Genomic DNA, 14,909 nt, shown 5'->3' on the forward strand with positions numbered 1-14,909 from the left:
TTTTCTAACATTTGCCCTTCTTTATGGATGTTTATTATGATGTGTTTACTTATGAACTTCATATATTTCCTATTTTTTTTCTGGTTTCTAGAGTATTTCTTGAAGATGATCATCTTTCAACTAGTATCTTTTTAAATATTATCTCTTACCCATTTACCCTAAACACGACTTTTAAAAATTCCTTCTTGTTTCTTATCTTTGCTGAACTGTGTCTGTGACATTTAACCATTCTATTAAGCTTTTTGTTAAAATGTTTTTTCAATTAGAGAAAAGACTGTTTAATATTTAAATCTACCTTTTTTCCCAAAAAATCTTTTTCTTTCATTATGTTTTGAGAACTTATTCTAATTTATTAATTATTTCAAATATAACCATTCTATAGTCTTTTCCAAATGGGTCATGATATTTCAAGTTCGTGAGTGTCTGCTTTTGCTGCTTTTTGTATCTGCTGAGTCTTTTTCAAGGTGGATTATTTCCTCATTTGACTTATGATTTGTTATTTTGAGTGTATCTTCTGCAGGCTGTAGTCTTCACCCCCTCTCAGGAGAGTTCCATATACCCTGGGTTTAAAAAAAAAAAAATCTGCATGGTAATTTTGTATTTGTTTCTGATGGGGGCCTCAAGTTTTCACCAACAAGAATTACGTGGTTTGTGATTCACAATGTAATTGTGAACTCTACATCTGTGTAATCTATGATTTCTATATTTTGTCAACATTTTCCCCCTTCTGGTAGTTAGGTTTTCTAACTTTGTTGCGTTGCTAACATTACTTTCCCATATTTAAATCTCTATTTTTTGTTTCTTTTTTAAAATTAACATATTGTCTATTGACTCCTGCTGTAAAAGATAAATTATTCCAATATGCATTTTCTTTCTCATGCATACCTTCTTATTTTTATTAGTTATAGCATCACCTTTCCATTGACAAGATTGATAGCATTTATGTTCTCTTTTGTAAACATCATTTCCAGATTATCCTTGGTTATATATTTATTATAACATAGTTCTGTGCTCATCAACACTTTTCTGACCATGCACTCCCCATTTGTGAGATCTTCACTTTATCAATCTTTGGATTTCCTAGACTTTCTCAAGTAGTGTCTCCCTTTACCCCCTACATGCACATTCCTAAGGAAAGCAAAGAGCTTTTATATTTCTTGAGGTCTTGCATGTTAGACAGTGTCTTTCTTTTGCAAAACAATTTGGCTTTTTAGAAAATTATTTAGTCAGACTTTAATTTTCTTTTGGCCTTTTCTGTCATTAGGGACACTTACTCCACAGTAGACAACATTAAAATCAGTCTATGTTTCTCACTTTAGAAGACTTATTTTTCTACTTACATGCTTATATACTTTTTTCCTTTATCTTTGAATTTGAAACTGCTATAGTGCCTTACATGTTTCTCAGCTCCAAGCACCCTCTTTGACATAGAGACAGTATTCAGTGTTGCAGGATTGAATGGATGATTGAATAAGTAAGATTATATGTTGCTGTGGATCATTCAGTCTATTCTTATTTCTAGTGTATATGATGCACCATTTTGAGCTACAAGTAAGTTTTTCTGTATATAAGATGTTTTTTCTATTATATCTTTAAACTATATATTTTCCCATTACATTGATCTTTTATTGTTTTACTTTCACATCTATTATCTTCTCTCCTATTAACTTCTTTCTTATATATTATATATTTGAATTGTAACTTTCTCCCCTACATTGGTTTTTCAATGTTTCTTTCATATTTATTATGTTTTTCTTATTTCTTGGATATGTTCAGTATGTTTTATGTAAACTTCACAACTCTGATTTTCTTGTCACTGATTTTCCCCCCAGTGGTTTCCACCCTAATTCTTGTTGCTTCAAATGTGATTATGGTTTCCATAAATTTTAATCACCTTTTTTTTTCTTGAACTATGATAATTTACTCCTTTCATCTTTTATCTTTTTTTTTTTTTTTTTGAGACAGGGAATCGCTGTGTCACCCAGGCTGAAGTGCAGTGGCACAAACTCAGCTCACTGCAGTTTCGACCTCCTGGGCTCAGGTGATCCTCCCACCTCAGCCTCCTGAGTAGCTAGCTGAACTACAGGCACGTGCCACCATGACTAGCTAATTTTTGTATTTTTTGTACATGTGGGGTTTTGCCTTATTGCCGAGGCTGGTCTTGAACTCCTAGGCCCAGGCGATCTGCCCACCCACACCTACCGAGTGCTGGGACTACAGGCATGAGCCACTGCACCTGGCCCTGAATAAATATTTGATAAATAAATTATGAAATGAATGAAGAAAGATGCACAAAATAGCAGGAAAAAACTTCTCCAGAGTTTTATTAAAGCACCAGAATAGATACACATTTTTTGGAAATCTAGTATTTTATTCTTCAACTCTGATCTGCTGTCTAAAAAGTAGCTTGACTGTGTTTGGTGTCTTTGTCATGAAATCTTTTCTGATTCCTATGTCCAGGATGGTATTATTGTCTAGGTTGTCTTCCAGAGTTTTTACAGTTTTGGGTTTTACATTTAAGGTTTTAATCTATCTTGAGTTAATTTTTGTATATAGTGTAAAGAAGGGGTCCAGCTTCAGTCTGCTGCGTATGACTAGCCAGTTATCTCAGCACAATTTATTGAATAGGTAGTCTTTTTCCCATTGCTTGTTTTTGCCCACTTTGTCAAAGATCCTAGATGAAGGTCTTAGATGAAACAAAATCAAAAATGGACACCTGGGATCTAATTAAACTTAACAGCTTCTGCAGAGCAAAAGAGACTATCAACACAGTAAACAGAAAATCTACAGAATGAGAGAAAATATTTGCAAACTATATATTTGACAATAGTCTAATATCCAGCATCTATAAGGAACTTAAAGAGGAAAACAAACAACCCCATTAAGAAATGGGCAAAGGACGTGAACAGATACTTTTCAAAAGAAGACAAATATGTGGCAAATAAGAATATGAAAAAAAAGCTCAACATCACTGATCATTGAAGAAATGCAAATTAAAATGAAAATGAGATACCATCTCGCACCAGGCAGAATGGGTATCATTAGAAAGTCAAAAAATAACATTTGCTAGCATGGTGGTGGAGAAAATTGAACACATATACTGTTGGTGGGAGTGTAAATTAGTTCAACCATTGAGGAAAATACAGTGGTGATTCCTCAAAGAGCTAAAAGCAGAACTACCATTCAACCCAGCAATTCCATTCCTGGGTATATACCCAGAGGAATATAAATCATTCTACCGCAAAGACGCATGCACACGAATGTTTATTGCAGCACGATACACAATAGCAAAGACATGGATTCAATTTAAATGCCCATCGATGATAGGCTGGGTAAAGAAAATGTGGTACATATACACCATGGAACACTATGCAGCCATAAAAAAGAATGAGATCATGTCTTTTGTGGGAACATGGATGGAGCTGAAGGCCATTATCCTCAGCAAACTAAAGCAAGAGCAGAAAACCAAATACCACGTGTTATCACTTATAAGTGGGAGCTAAATGATGAGAACTTTTAAACCCAAAAAGGAAACAACAGACACTAGAATCTACTTGAGGGTAGAGGTGGGGAGGAGGGAGAGGAGCAGAGAAGAGAACTATTGGGTACTGGCTTAATAGCTGAGTGATGAAATAATTTGTACATCGAACCCCCATGACACAAGTTTACCTATGTAACAAGCCTTCACAAGTACCCCTGAACCTAAAATAAATGTTAAAAAAGTAGCTTGAAATTCTTTATTTCAAAATCTTAAAATTCTTTAAAATTTATATTTGATAATACTTGTATATATTTATTGGGTATATCAAGTCTTGATTTGTTCTTCATTTTACCTCACATGAAGACAATTCATCTGAATTAGTTGTGCATATCATGGAAAAATGATCCTGGCCTGACCTCCCTTCAGTCCTAGCAAGGCACACCGTGCTTTGGTGATACATTGCAGCCTGATGCATATTGTGATGCATATTGTGAGTGTTAACTTGATTGGATTGAAGGATGCGACATATTATTCCTGGATGTGTCTGTGCGGGTGTTGCCAAAGGAGATTAACATTTGAGTCAGTGGACTGGGAGAGGCAGACCCACCCTCAATCTGGGTGGGCACCATCTAATCAGCTGCCTGAACAGCTAGAATAAAGCAGGCAGAAGAACATGGAAGGACTAGACTGGCTGAGTCTTCTGGCCTTCATCTTTCTCCCGTGCTGGATGCTTCCTGCTCTTGAACATTGGACTCTAAGTTCTTCAACTTTTGGACTCTTGGGCTTACAGCAGTGATTTGCCAGGAGCTCTCGGGCCTTCAGCCACAGACTGAAGGCGGCACTGTCGGCTTCCCTACTTTTGAGGTTTTGGGGACTCAGACTGGCTTTCTGGCTCCTCAGCTTGTGGATGGCCTATTGTGGGACTTCACCCTGTGATCATGTGAGTCAATTCTCCAAATAAACTCCCCTTCATATATTCATCTATCCTATTAGTTCTGTCCCTTTAGAGAACCCCGACTAATACACGTATGTTTCTTACTTTTCCTAGTTTCATCCCAGGAATCTAAGATTCCTCAGAGAGATTTTTGGTTGATCTTATCAGAATGCTTAGTAATTTTCAGAAAACTCCTCAGCCTGCTTGACAAACGGGGAAATAATTTATCTATTCTTAGTTCTTTCTTTAAATTTTCCAAACTTAAGTATATTTAGCACATATTTTTCATAGTCTATAGATTGAGGTTAAGGCCAATTTCTAATTTCAGTGTAATTGATTTTTTTTGGACTTTTATTTTTTGAGAGTTCAGAAAAGACAATCGAGTATCTTATATCGACTATCTTATATCAGAATTTTTTTCTTTTGCTTGTGTATTCTTCCTTCTATAAACAATGCTAGAATGAACTTCCTGGTATACAAAATAAATATCTCTGCCCAACCTTTTTACTGATAAGATGTTGAACATCTGGGTGAAAGATTGTGTCATTTTTAAAGCTTTTGATACTTCTTGCAGATTACTTTCTGGAAAGACTGTGCCGCCCTTCAGCACTTGCAAAGGTATCAGTTTACCTGGATCCTCTCTAATGCAACACTTAACAATCTTCTCACATATTTAGTGTCAATTTTATACATGAACAGTGACATCCCATTATATTAGCTATTCTTATTTTACTTAGTGTAAACCTCACTTTTTAATTTTTTCCTCATTTTTAATACCCATATTCTTCATTTATAAGTTTTCTCTTCATACCCCTGATCATTTTCCACTGGTGAGGATTTTGTTCGAGTCCAGGTTATAAGAATTCTTTAAATACTCCAGATAATGACCATTCGATGGTTTTCCACATTGCAAGACTTTTCTGGTTTTTTATATGGCTTTCAAATATGTTGACTAGTTTTAGATTTCTGTTTCATTTCTAAAAGATTTTTTTAAAGAGTTCAATTGCCTTTGGTGTCAAATTTAGAAAGAATTCCATCATAAGTTTTAGAAAACATTAATTGTGTTTTCTTTTGATATTTTCATAATGTATTTTCTTAATATTTTCAAGCCATTTAGAATTACATTTTTATCATGGTGTGAGATAGGGTTATAACTTGATTTCATGCCAAAATTGTTACAGGTGCTCTATTTGAAAAAAAACCCTCTTATAGTGTAATAGTTTGTATACATAATGGTGTCTTCATTTCCAACTTTCTTTTCTATTGCACTGTACTTTTATTTGTTCAGCTTTACTATATTTTGTTAGACCAACTTATAAAGAGTCCTAGACAAATAGAGCAAGTAACCCCTCATTATCCTTTCTTTAAATAATTTTTTCTTTGAACCCAATTCCATGTTTTTGTTGGTGATTTGGTCTTCTAGTTACATTTCAAACAATTTCAAAAATTTTTAATAATTGAATAAAATATTTACTTCAAAATAGTTTATAATTTTCTTTGTATGCATTTAGGTGTCACTTTATGATCCACACTGAAATTTGGTACTTTTTTCATGTAAACCTACATAGTTTTTATTGCTTTTATGACTAAGCATTTTATATATGTTTTTTTCTGTTGTGGATGAATTTTTTTTAATGGTTACATTAAAGTTTTAGCTGGTTAATGTTCAAACAGCAAAACTATTAATATCAATATTAATAATCATACATTTATTCTTGTGGCTGAGGAGTTTTTCCTGGTATGCAGGTCCCACAGCTCATTAACCATTCACCTATTTTTGGACATTTTGATGTTTCCAGGTTTGGGCTATTACAAATCAAGCTGCTGTGAACTATCATGTGCAGGTTTCAGTGTGGACATAAGTTTTTATATACCTGGGTGTAATGTCCAAGAGTGTAATTGTGGAATCGTTTTACAAAGTATGCTTTGAGTTTCTAAAGAAACTAACAAACTACATTCCAGAACAGCTGTACACTCATACCAGGAATGTATTAAAGATCTGGCTCATCTGTCTCCTCTCCAGCATTTGGTATAATGACTATTTTAAAATTGTATTTCTTTTTATAGGTGGGCAGTGATATCTCATTATAGTCTTAATTTGCATTTCCCTCACAGTTAGTGTTGTTGAACATCTTAAATATTTATATAATATAGTAAAAAACACCACACAATTTTATAAATTTTAATTCAACTGTCAAACATCATCTTAAAAACTTAGGAAAAGAAAAATCTATGTATTTATTCATATTTTTACTCTTTTGTTGCTTTTTCCTGCCTGCTTGTGTTAAAAATTTCTTTTTATTATTTTATTTACGTTTAGAGAGTTTCCTTTAACCATTCTTTTAGGGTAGATCTGTTGCCAAAAAATTATCAAAAGTTTACTTCCCATGAGAATGTTTTAAGTTTCCCTTCATTCTGGAAGGATATCTTTGCTAGTTTTAGAGTGTTAGGTTGTCAGTTCTTTGCTTTCAACACTTGAAAAATGGTGTGCCATTTTCTTCTGGCCTCTGTGGTTTCTGATGAGAACTTTGCTGCCATTCTAATTGTTTTTCCCTATGGCATTGTTCCCCTAAAGTTTCTCCCACAGCTTTCAAGATTTTAAGTTTGTCTTTAGTTGAAGAAGACTAGCTATCATCTGTCTTTGCCTTGATTTCTTTGGCTTTATCTGTTTGGGGGTTTTTCTAAGTTTCTTGTATCTGTAGGTTTATGTCTTTTGCATAGTTTAGGACATTTTCAGACATTATTTCTTTGGATAACTTCACAGCCTTTCTTCTTTTGGGACAATGGTGAAATGAAGATTAGATCTTTTGTTATAGTCCTACAGGATCTTAATGTTTTTTTATTTTGTTTTTTAAAGTCTATTTTCACGTTTTTGTTCAGACTGGGTTTTTTCTATATTTCTACTTTCAGGTTCACTGATTCTTTCCTCTGCCTTCTCCTTTCTGCTGTTGAGTCCCTCTACTGAGTTTCCTTTATCTAGCTTTTGATATTTTTTCTTTCTAAAATTTTCATTTCATTTTTCTTTATAGCTTCCATTTCTTTGCTGAGACTTTTTGTTTTTTACTGAGTTCTATAATTCTGTTATTGGATTTCTCACCTCTCCAGTTGCCATTTATTCTTCTTTATTTTCCCTACCTTTTTTTCTGGGATGTTCTATGTCTTTCCTGAGACACTTTATTTTTTTCATTTGTTTCATGTGTGTCCATAATTACTCATGGGAACACTTATATGCTTTAAAATCCTTGTCAGATAATTCTAACAGCTGTATCATCTTGCTGTTGGCATGTCTTGATTATCCTGATTCTTGGTATGATGAGTGATTTTCTTTTTTTTTTTTTTCTTTTTTTTTAATTTTACTTTAAGTTTTAGGGTACATGTGCACATTGTGCAGGTTAGTTACATATGTATACATGTGACATTCTGGTGCGCTGCACCCACTAACTCGTCATCTAGCATTAGGTATATCTCCCAGTGCTATCCCTCCCCCCTCCCCCCACCCCACAACAGTCCCCAGAGTGTGATATTCCCCTTCCTGTGTCCATGTGATCTCATTGTTCAATTCCCACCTATGAGTGATAATATGCGGTGTTTGGTTTTTTGTTCTTGCGATAGTTTACTGAGAATGATGGTTTCCAATTTCATCCATGTCCCTACAAAGGACATGAACTCATCATTTTTTATGGCTGCATAGTATTCCATGGTGTATATGTGCCACATTTTCTTAATCCAGTCTATCATTGTTGGACATTTGGGTTGGTTCCAAGTCTTTTCTATTGTGAATAATGTCGCAATAAACATACGTGTGCATGTGTCTTTATAGCAGCATGATTTATAGTCCTTTGGGTATATACCCAGTAATGGGATGGCTGGGTCAAATGGTATTTCTAGTTCTAGATCCCTGAGGAATCGCCACACTGACTTCCACAATGGTTGAACTAGTTTACAGTCCCACCAACAGTGTAAAAGTGTTCCTGTTTCTCCACATCCTCTCCAGCACCTGTTGTTTCCTGACTTTTTAATGATTGCCATTCTAACTGGTGTGAGATGATATCTCATAGTGGTTTTGATTTGCATTTCTCTGATGCCCAGTGATGATGAGCATTTTTTCATGTGTTTTTTGGCTGCATAAATGTCTTCTTTGGAGAAGTGTCTGTTCATGTCCTTCGCCCACTTTTTGATGGGGTTGTTTGTTTTTTTCTTGTAAATTTGTTTGAGTTCATTGTAGATTCTGGATATTAGCCCTTTGTCAGATGAGTAGGTTGCGAAAATTTTCTCCCATGTTGTAGGTTGCCTGTTCACTCTGATCGTAGTTTCTTTTGCTGTGCAGAAGCTCTTCAGTTTAATTAGATCCCATTTGTCAATTTTGTCTTTTGTTGCCATTGCTTTTGGTGTTTTGGACATGAAGTCCTTGCCCATGCCTATGTCCTGAATGGTAATGCCTAGGTTTTCTTCTAGGGTTTTTATGGTTTTAGGTCTAACGTTTAAATCTTTAATCCATCTTGAATTGATTTTTGTATAAGGTGTAAGGAAGGGATCCAGTTTCAGCTTTCTACATATGGCTAGCCAGTTTTCCCAGCACCATTTATTAAATAGGGAATCCTTTCCCCATTGCTTGTTTTTCTCAGGTTTGTCAAAGATCAGATAGTTGTAGGTATGCGGCGTTATTTCTGAGGGCTCTGTTCTGTTCCATTGATCTATATCTCTGTTTTGGTATCAGTACCATGCTGTTTTGGTTACTGTAGCCTTGTAGTATAGTTTGAAGTCAGGTAGTGTGATGCCTCCAGCTTTGTTCTTTTGGCTTAGGATTGACTTGGCGATGCGGGCTCTTTTTTGGTTCCATATGAGCTTTAAAGTAGTTTTTTCCAATTCTGTGAAGAAAGTCATTGGTAGCTTGATGGGGATGGCATTGAATCTGTAAATGACCTTGGGCAGTATGGCCATTTTCACGATATTGATTCTTCCTACCCATGAGCATGGAATGTTCTTCCATTTGTTTGTATCCTCTTTTATTTCCTTGAGCAGTGGTTTGTAGTTCTCCTTGAAGAGGTCCTTCACATCCCTTGGAAGTTGGATTCCTAGGTATTTTATTCTCTTTGAAGCAATTGTGAATGGGAGTTCACTCATGATTTGGCTCTCTGTTTGTCTGTTATTGGTGTATAAGAATGCTTGTGATTTTTGTACATTGATTTTGTATCCTGAGACTTTGCTGAAGTTGCTTATCAGCTTAAGGAGATTTTGGGCTGAGACAATGGGGTTTTCTAGATAAACAATCATGTCGTCTGCAAACAGGGACAATTTGACTTCCTCTTTTCCTAATTGAATACCCTTTATTTCCTTCTCCTGCCTGATTGCCCTGGCCAGAACTTCCAACACTATGTTGAATAGGAGCGGTGAGAGAGGGCATCCCTGTCTTGTGCCAGTTTTCAAAGGGAATGCTTCCAGTTTTTGCCCATTCAGTATGATATTGGCTGTGGGTTTGTCATAGATAGCTCTTATTATTTTGAAATACGTCCCATCAATACCTAATTTATTGAGAGTTTTTAGCATGAAGGGTTGTTGAATTTTGTCAAAGGCTTTTTCTGCATCTATTGAGATAATCATGTGGTTTTTGTCTTTGGCTCTGTTTATATGCTGGATTACATTTATTGATTTGCGTATATTGAACCAGCCTTGCATCCCAGGGATAAAGCCCACTTGATCATGGTGGATAAGCTTTTTGATGTGCTGCTGGATTCGTTTTGCCAGTATTTTATTGAGGATTTTTGCATCAATGTTCATCAAGGATATTGGTCTAAAATTCTCTTTTTTGGTTGTGTCTCTGCCCGGCTTTGGTATCAGAATGATGCTGGCCTCATAAAATGAGTTAGGGAGGATTCCCTCTTTTTCTATTGCTTGGAATAGTTTCAGAAGGAATGGTACCAGTTCCTCCTTGTACCTCTGGTAGAATTCGGCTGTGAATCCATCTGGTCCTGGACTCTTTTTGGTTGGTAAACTATTGATTATTGCCACAATTTCAGCTCCTGTTATTGGTGTATTCAGAGATTCAACTTCTTCCTGGTTTAGTCTTGGGAGAGTGTATGTGTCGAGGAATGTATCCATTTCTTCTAGATTTTCTAGTTTATTTGCGTAGAGGTGTTTGTAGTATTCTCTGATGGTAGTTTGTATTTCTGTGGCATCGGTGGTGATATCCCCTTTATCATTTTTTATTGTGTCTATTTGATTCTTCTCTCTTTTTTTCTGTATTAGTCTTGCTAGCGGTCTATCAATTTTGTTGATCCTTTCAAAAAACCAGCTCCTGGATTCATTGATTTTTTGAAGGATTGTTTGTGTCTCTATTTCCTTCAGTTCAGCTCTGATTTTAGTTATTTCTTGCCTTCTGCTAGCTTTTGAATGTGCTTGCTCTTGCTTTTCTAGTTTTTTTAATTGTGATGTTAGGGTGTCAATTTTGGATCTTTCCTGCTTTCTCTTGTGGGCATTGAGTGCTATAAATTTCCCTCTACACACTGCTTTGAATGCATCCCAGAGATTCTGGTATGTTGTGTCTTTGTTCTTGTTGGTTTCAAAGAACATCTTTATTTCTGCCTTCATTTCGTTATGTAACCAGTAGTCATTCAGGAGCAGGTTGTTCAGTTTCCATGTAGTTGAGTGGCTTTGAGTGAGATTTTTAATCCTGAGTTCTAGTTTGATTGCACTGTGGTCTGAGAGATAGTTTGTTATAATTTCTGTTCTTTTACATTTGCTGAGGAGAGCTTTACTTCCAACTATGTGGTCAATTTTGGAATAGGTGCGGTGTGGTGCTGAAAAAAATGTATATTCTGTTGATTTGGGGTGGAGAGTTCTGTAGATGTCTATTAGGTCCGCTTGGTGCAGAGCTGAGTTCAATTCCTGGGTATCCTTGTTGACTTTCTGTCTCATTGATCTGTCTAATGTTGACAGTGGGGTGTTAAAGTCTCCCATTATTAATGTGTGGGAGTCTAAGTCTCTTTGTAGGTCACTCAGGACTTGCTTTATGAATCTGGGTGCTCCTGTATTGGGTGCATATATATTTAGGATAGTTAGCTCCTCTTGTTGAATTGATCCCTTTACCATTATGTAATGGCCTTCTTTGTCTCTTTTGATCTTTGTTGGTTTAAAGTCTGTTTTATCAGAGACTAGGATTGCAACCCCTGCCTTTTTTTGTTTTCCATTTGCTTGGAAGATCTACCAAGCAGATGAGTGATTTTCTGTTGAAACTTGGGCATTTTGAGTATTATTCTATGAGGCTATGGATCTTATTTAAATCTTCTGTTTGAGCTGATTTCTCTGACACCATTCACGCAACAGAAAAAGGGAGCTTGTTACTGTCAGGTGTTGGGTGGAAGTCTAGGTTCCCCACTAGGCCTCCAGGGGCACCCAGTGTGGGGAGGGGCTCCTTGCTACTGCTGGGCCATGGTGGGAATTCCAGCTCCCCACCAGGACTTTGCTGATCCCTTTCTAGCCAGAAGCAGCAGCAATTCCTCCTTACTGCTCTCCAATAGTAGGGGACAGTCTTGTTACCAACAATTGCCTGTAGAGGTCCAGGTTCCCCACACAACCTCCACTGATATTGAAGGGGAGGAAGCCACATTATTACCCAGTGGGGATAAAAGTCTTGGCTCCTGCCCCTGCCTTCTCTCCCTGCTCCTCCTCCTCAGCATGAGGGAGATGGGGGTTTGGGGCACATTCTAACAGTCTGGTGAGAGTAGAAGCCTAGGCTCCCTGCTTTTGTTGGTGGGGATGGGGGTGGGACTGCTGGCTTTTCTGTGGTGTTTGCCTGGAGTAGAACAAACTTTTCTTTCTTGATAAGCTGCCCCCTTCCTCATCCTGTGGCTAGAGGAAACAAGCTCTTGTTGGGGCTTTTAATCATCTGCACCTCTTGGCATTTCCAGCTCTCAGCTGTTCCAGCTCCAAATCTAGAGTATGTGAGGCCCAAAGGAAACCCAGAGAGATCATTGCCAACTCCACCTGCTAGTCCTGAGGCCCTGATACGGTCTGCCTTTTTCTCTCCCCACTCCGTCCACGTTTCAGTGTCTTCTTATTTTTTTAATATATAATATTGAAGGAAATTAGGAAGAGGAAAAAGTAAAAATACTTCTCCATCTTTTCAGAAGTGGAAGTCCTTGAATATGTATCTTAATTCCTTAACTTATTAGAATGCTTACACTGCATTTGGGCAAATAAGTGAGAGAGAAAATTAAATGATTTTGAGACTCCTAAATTTATATATATGTTTATAACATATTATGTTACATAATGTATTATCATATCATATATAATAAGTATTATATATTCTATTTGTAGTATCTATTATGTTTATTTTGTTATGTATAATAAATGTATGTTATTATATATAAACATATTACATGTATTTTATTACATATAAATGACAAAACCATATTTGTTATAAATCACTAAAATTCACAGACATGATAATTGTGGTATAATCCATATATAAAAATCTTTAAAAAATAAATTAAAAAGTAATTCCACAAAAGATGATTCAAATATGGGTTTTTCTATATATACCCATTATATGTTCAATTCAGCAACTCTTTATTGCATGTCTAGTATGATCTCATTACATTCTAGGTGTTCTATAGTATAAAATAAACATAAATCTGACAGAGGTATGGGCCTTATTGACAATAACACTGTAACCATGTTAATGATACAAATAAATTAATTTGTAAAGACTCATATTTAGAAAATGGAAATTTCATTAAGAGATGGAGTTATCAAAATAGTCATTTTATAGAAATTAAAGTGAGCTTTTTAAAAAAGCTGCATTTGGTTGTATGTTGAGGGGTTGGCAGACTGTTTTAGGAAATTGTGAAGGCTTGGGAAAATATTACATCTGGTATGTCTAAATGATCACAACAAGTACGACTTGACAACTTGATGAGCGGGAGAACTGCAAGTTTGTGAGTGACTAGAGCTAACTGTGCAGGATGCAAGGCAGGACATTATTTAAGCAAGATTGACCTTGTTGTGTCCCACTGGACCCTGTAGGCTCTGTTCGTCAATACTCACATTGCACTAATAGGCAAGGGAGCATCATTGCAAGTTCCACAATTTGAAAGTGGCATAACAAAAGTGATGTTTTAGAGAAATTATTAGGAGTGCCAGTTTGGCTGGTTTTGCAACAGTTATTGCAGTAACCCAGGTGTGAAGCAACAAATCTACATGCATGCTCTTCTTCCACAACATGTTTCACCATGTTCTTCAGAATCAACAGCACAGCAATGGAATTAAAATGTGGTGATTGCCTTTATTTCACAGAATACTCTGCTAGACAATATCCATGTGTTTTCTCATTTAGTATTCAATGCAACTATTGAGGTATTATTATTGACATTCTATTAGATTAAGCAGTTTTTCCAAAGTCCCACAGCCAATATTTAAACACAGGCTCTTGATATTGCATGACACTGACACCTCCATACCTAGCATGATGGAGGTGAGGCACAGGCTCCCAGGGTTCTCAATGACTTGAGCCTGTGTTGCAGCTGGGGCAGCTCTTGCCTTCCTTTACTCAGCTACTTTATTACCCACAAGTCAGCCTGTAAAATATGATAACAATTTAATGTTGTGGTGCTGTAGAAACAAGTTTCATATTTCTTCCTCTTCCTCTCCATTCAGGCAGTGTCCCACCAGACCTTCAGTTTAGGGTACCTCAGCCTGGAGAGCACAGAAGCAGCTCACATCAGTCAGCAGACAATTAAGACACTGGCCTTTGATTCATTTCCCGATCTAACATGTAACCATGCTGCTGATTATCCATTTTCATTGTTTATGGCGAGGCAGGTGGATGAACAGCTCTGCCTGATTTATGAAGTGCTTGCCTTCTATAAATCACAGAGCAGAAACCCAGCACGCTGCTAATCCTAATTGGTTAAGTCCTAAGTAGAGAGTGTTTAGAAAGTCTTCAGGAATGAAGGTGCCTCATGCAAATGAGGGAGACATACAGCTTCTTGGGAGGAAACTCCCCCTGCTCACAATATGCAGTAAAGTTTTTATTAATGTTCATTCCTACTGCCCTCTTCTATGGCTTGCTGGTCAACCCCTGTTGATCTTCCATTTGTTAATAAACTGGAGAGTGGGCATAAGTGGGAAAGCACAAACACTGTAGAAGCAGAATGCTGTTTGCCCACTTACTCTGTCATTTGTTAATTTCAACCTGGATTAATTTTCCAGCTACTATAAACCATTCATCATGATGAAGGAGAACCGTGTAATATGACTCATAGTGCTGTTTATTGGAGTGGGAAACACGAGGGCTTTGAGTTCTGTCTACTTGCATTCCAATCCCACTCTTTCCTGGAAGAAAATGACATAGCATTCTCAGACACTCAGTGATGACCTTCTCTGATTGTTCACTTAAAGCCTAAACTACTTTGAAAAATTCTAAACATGTGAGGCTGTGCACATCTTCTGATTGGAAATAGGGCTATGAAATGTATACTCTGCTGGCAAAGG

The 14,909-nt window shown here is 36.5% G+C and overlaps 1 protein-coding gene across 2 annotated transcripts in view; it reads left to right on the top strand.

Annotated features, from left to right (window-relative positions):
* Positions 1-14,909, top strand: part of AGBL1 (AGBL carboxypeptidase 1) — a 948,924-nt gene that overhangs the window by 808,893 nt on the left and 125,122 nt on the right. The window lies entirely within an intron of this gene.

Source organism: Gorilla gorilla, chromosome 16 (assembly GCF_029281585.2).
Source record: "Gorilla gorilla gorilla isolate KB3781 chromosome 16, NHGRI_mGorGor1-v2.1_pri, whole genome shotgun sequence".
Taxonomy (NCBI): Eukaryota; Metazoa; Chordata; class Mammalia; order Primates; family Hominidae; genus Gorilla; species Gorilla gorilla.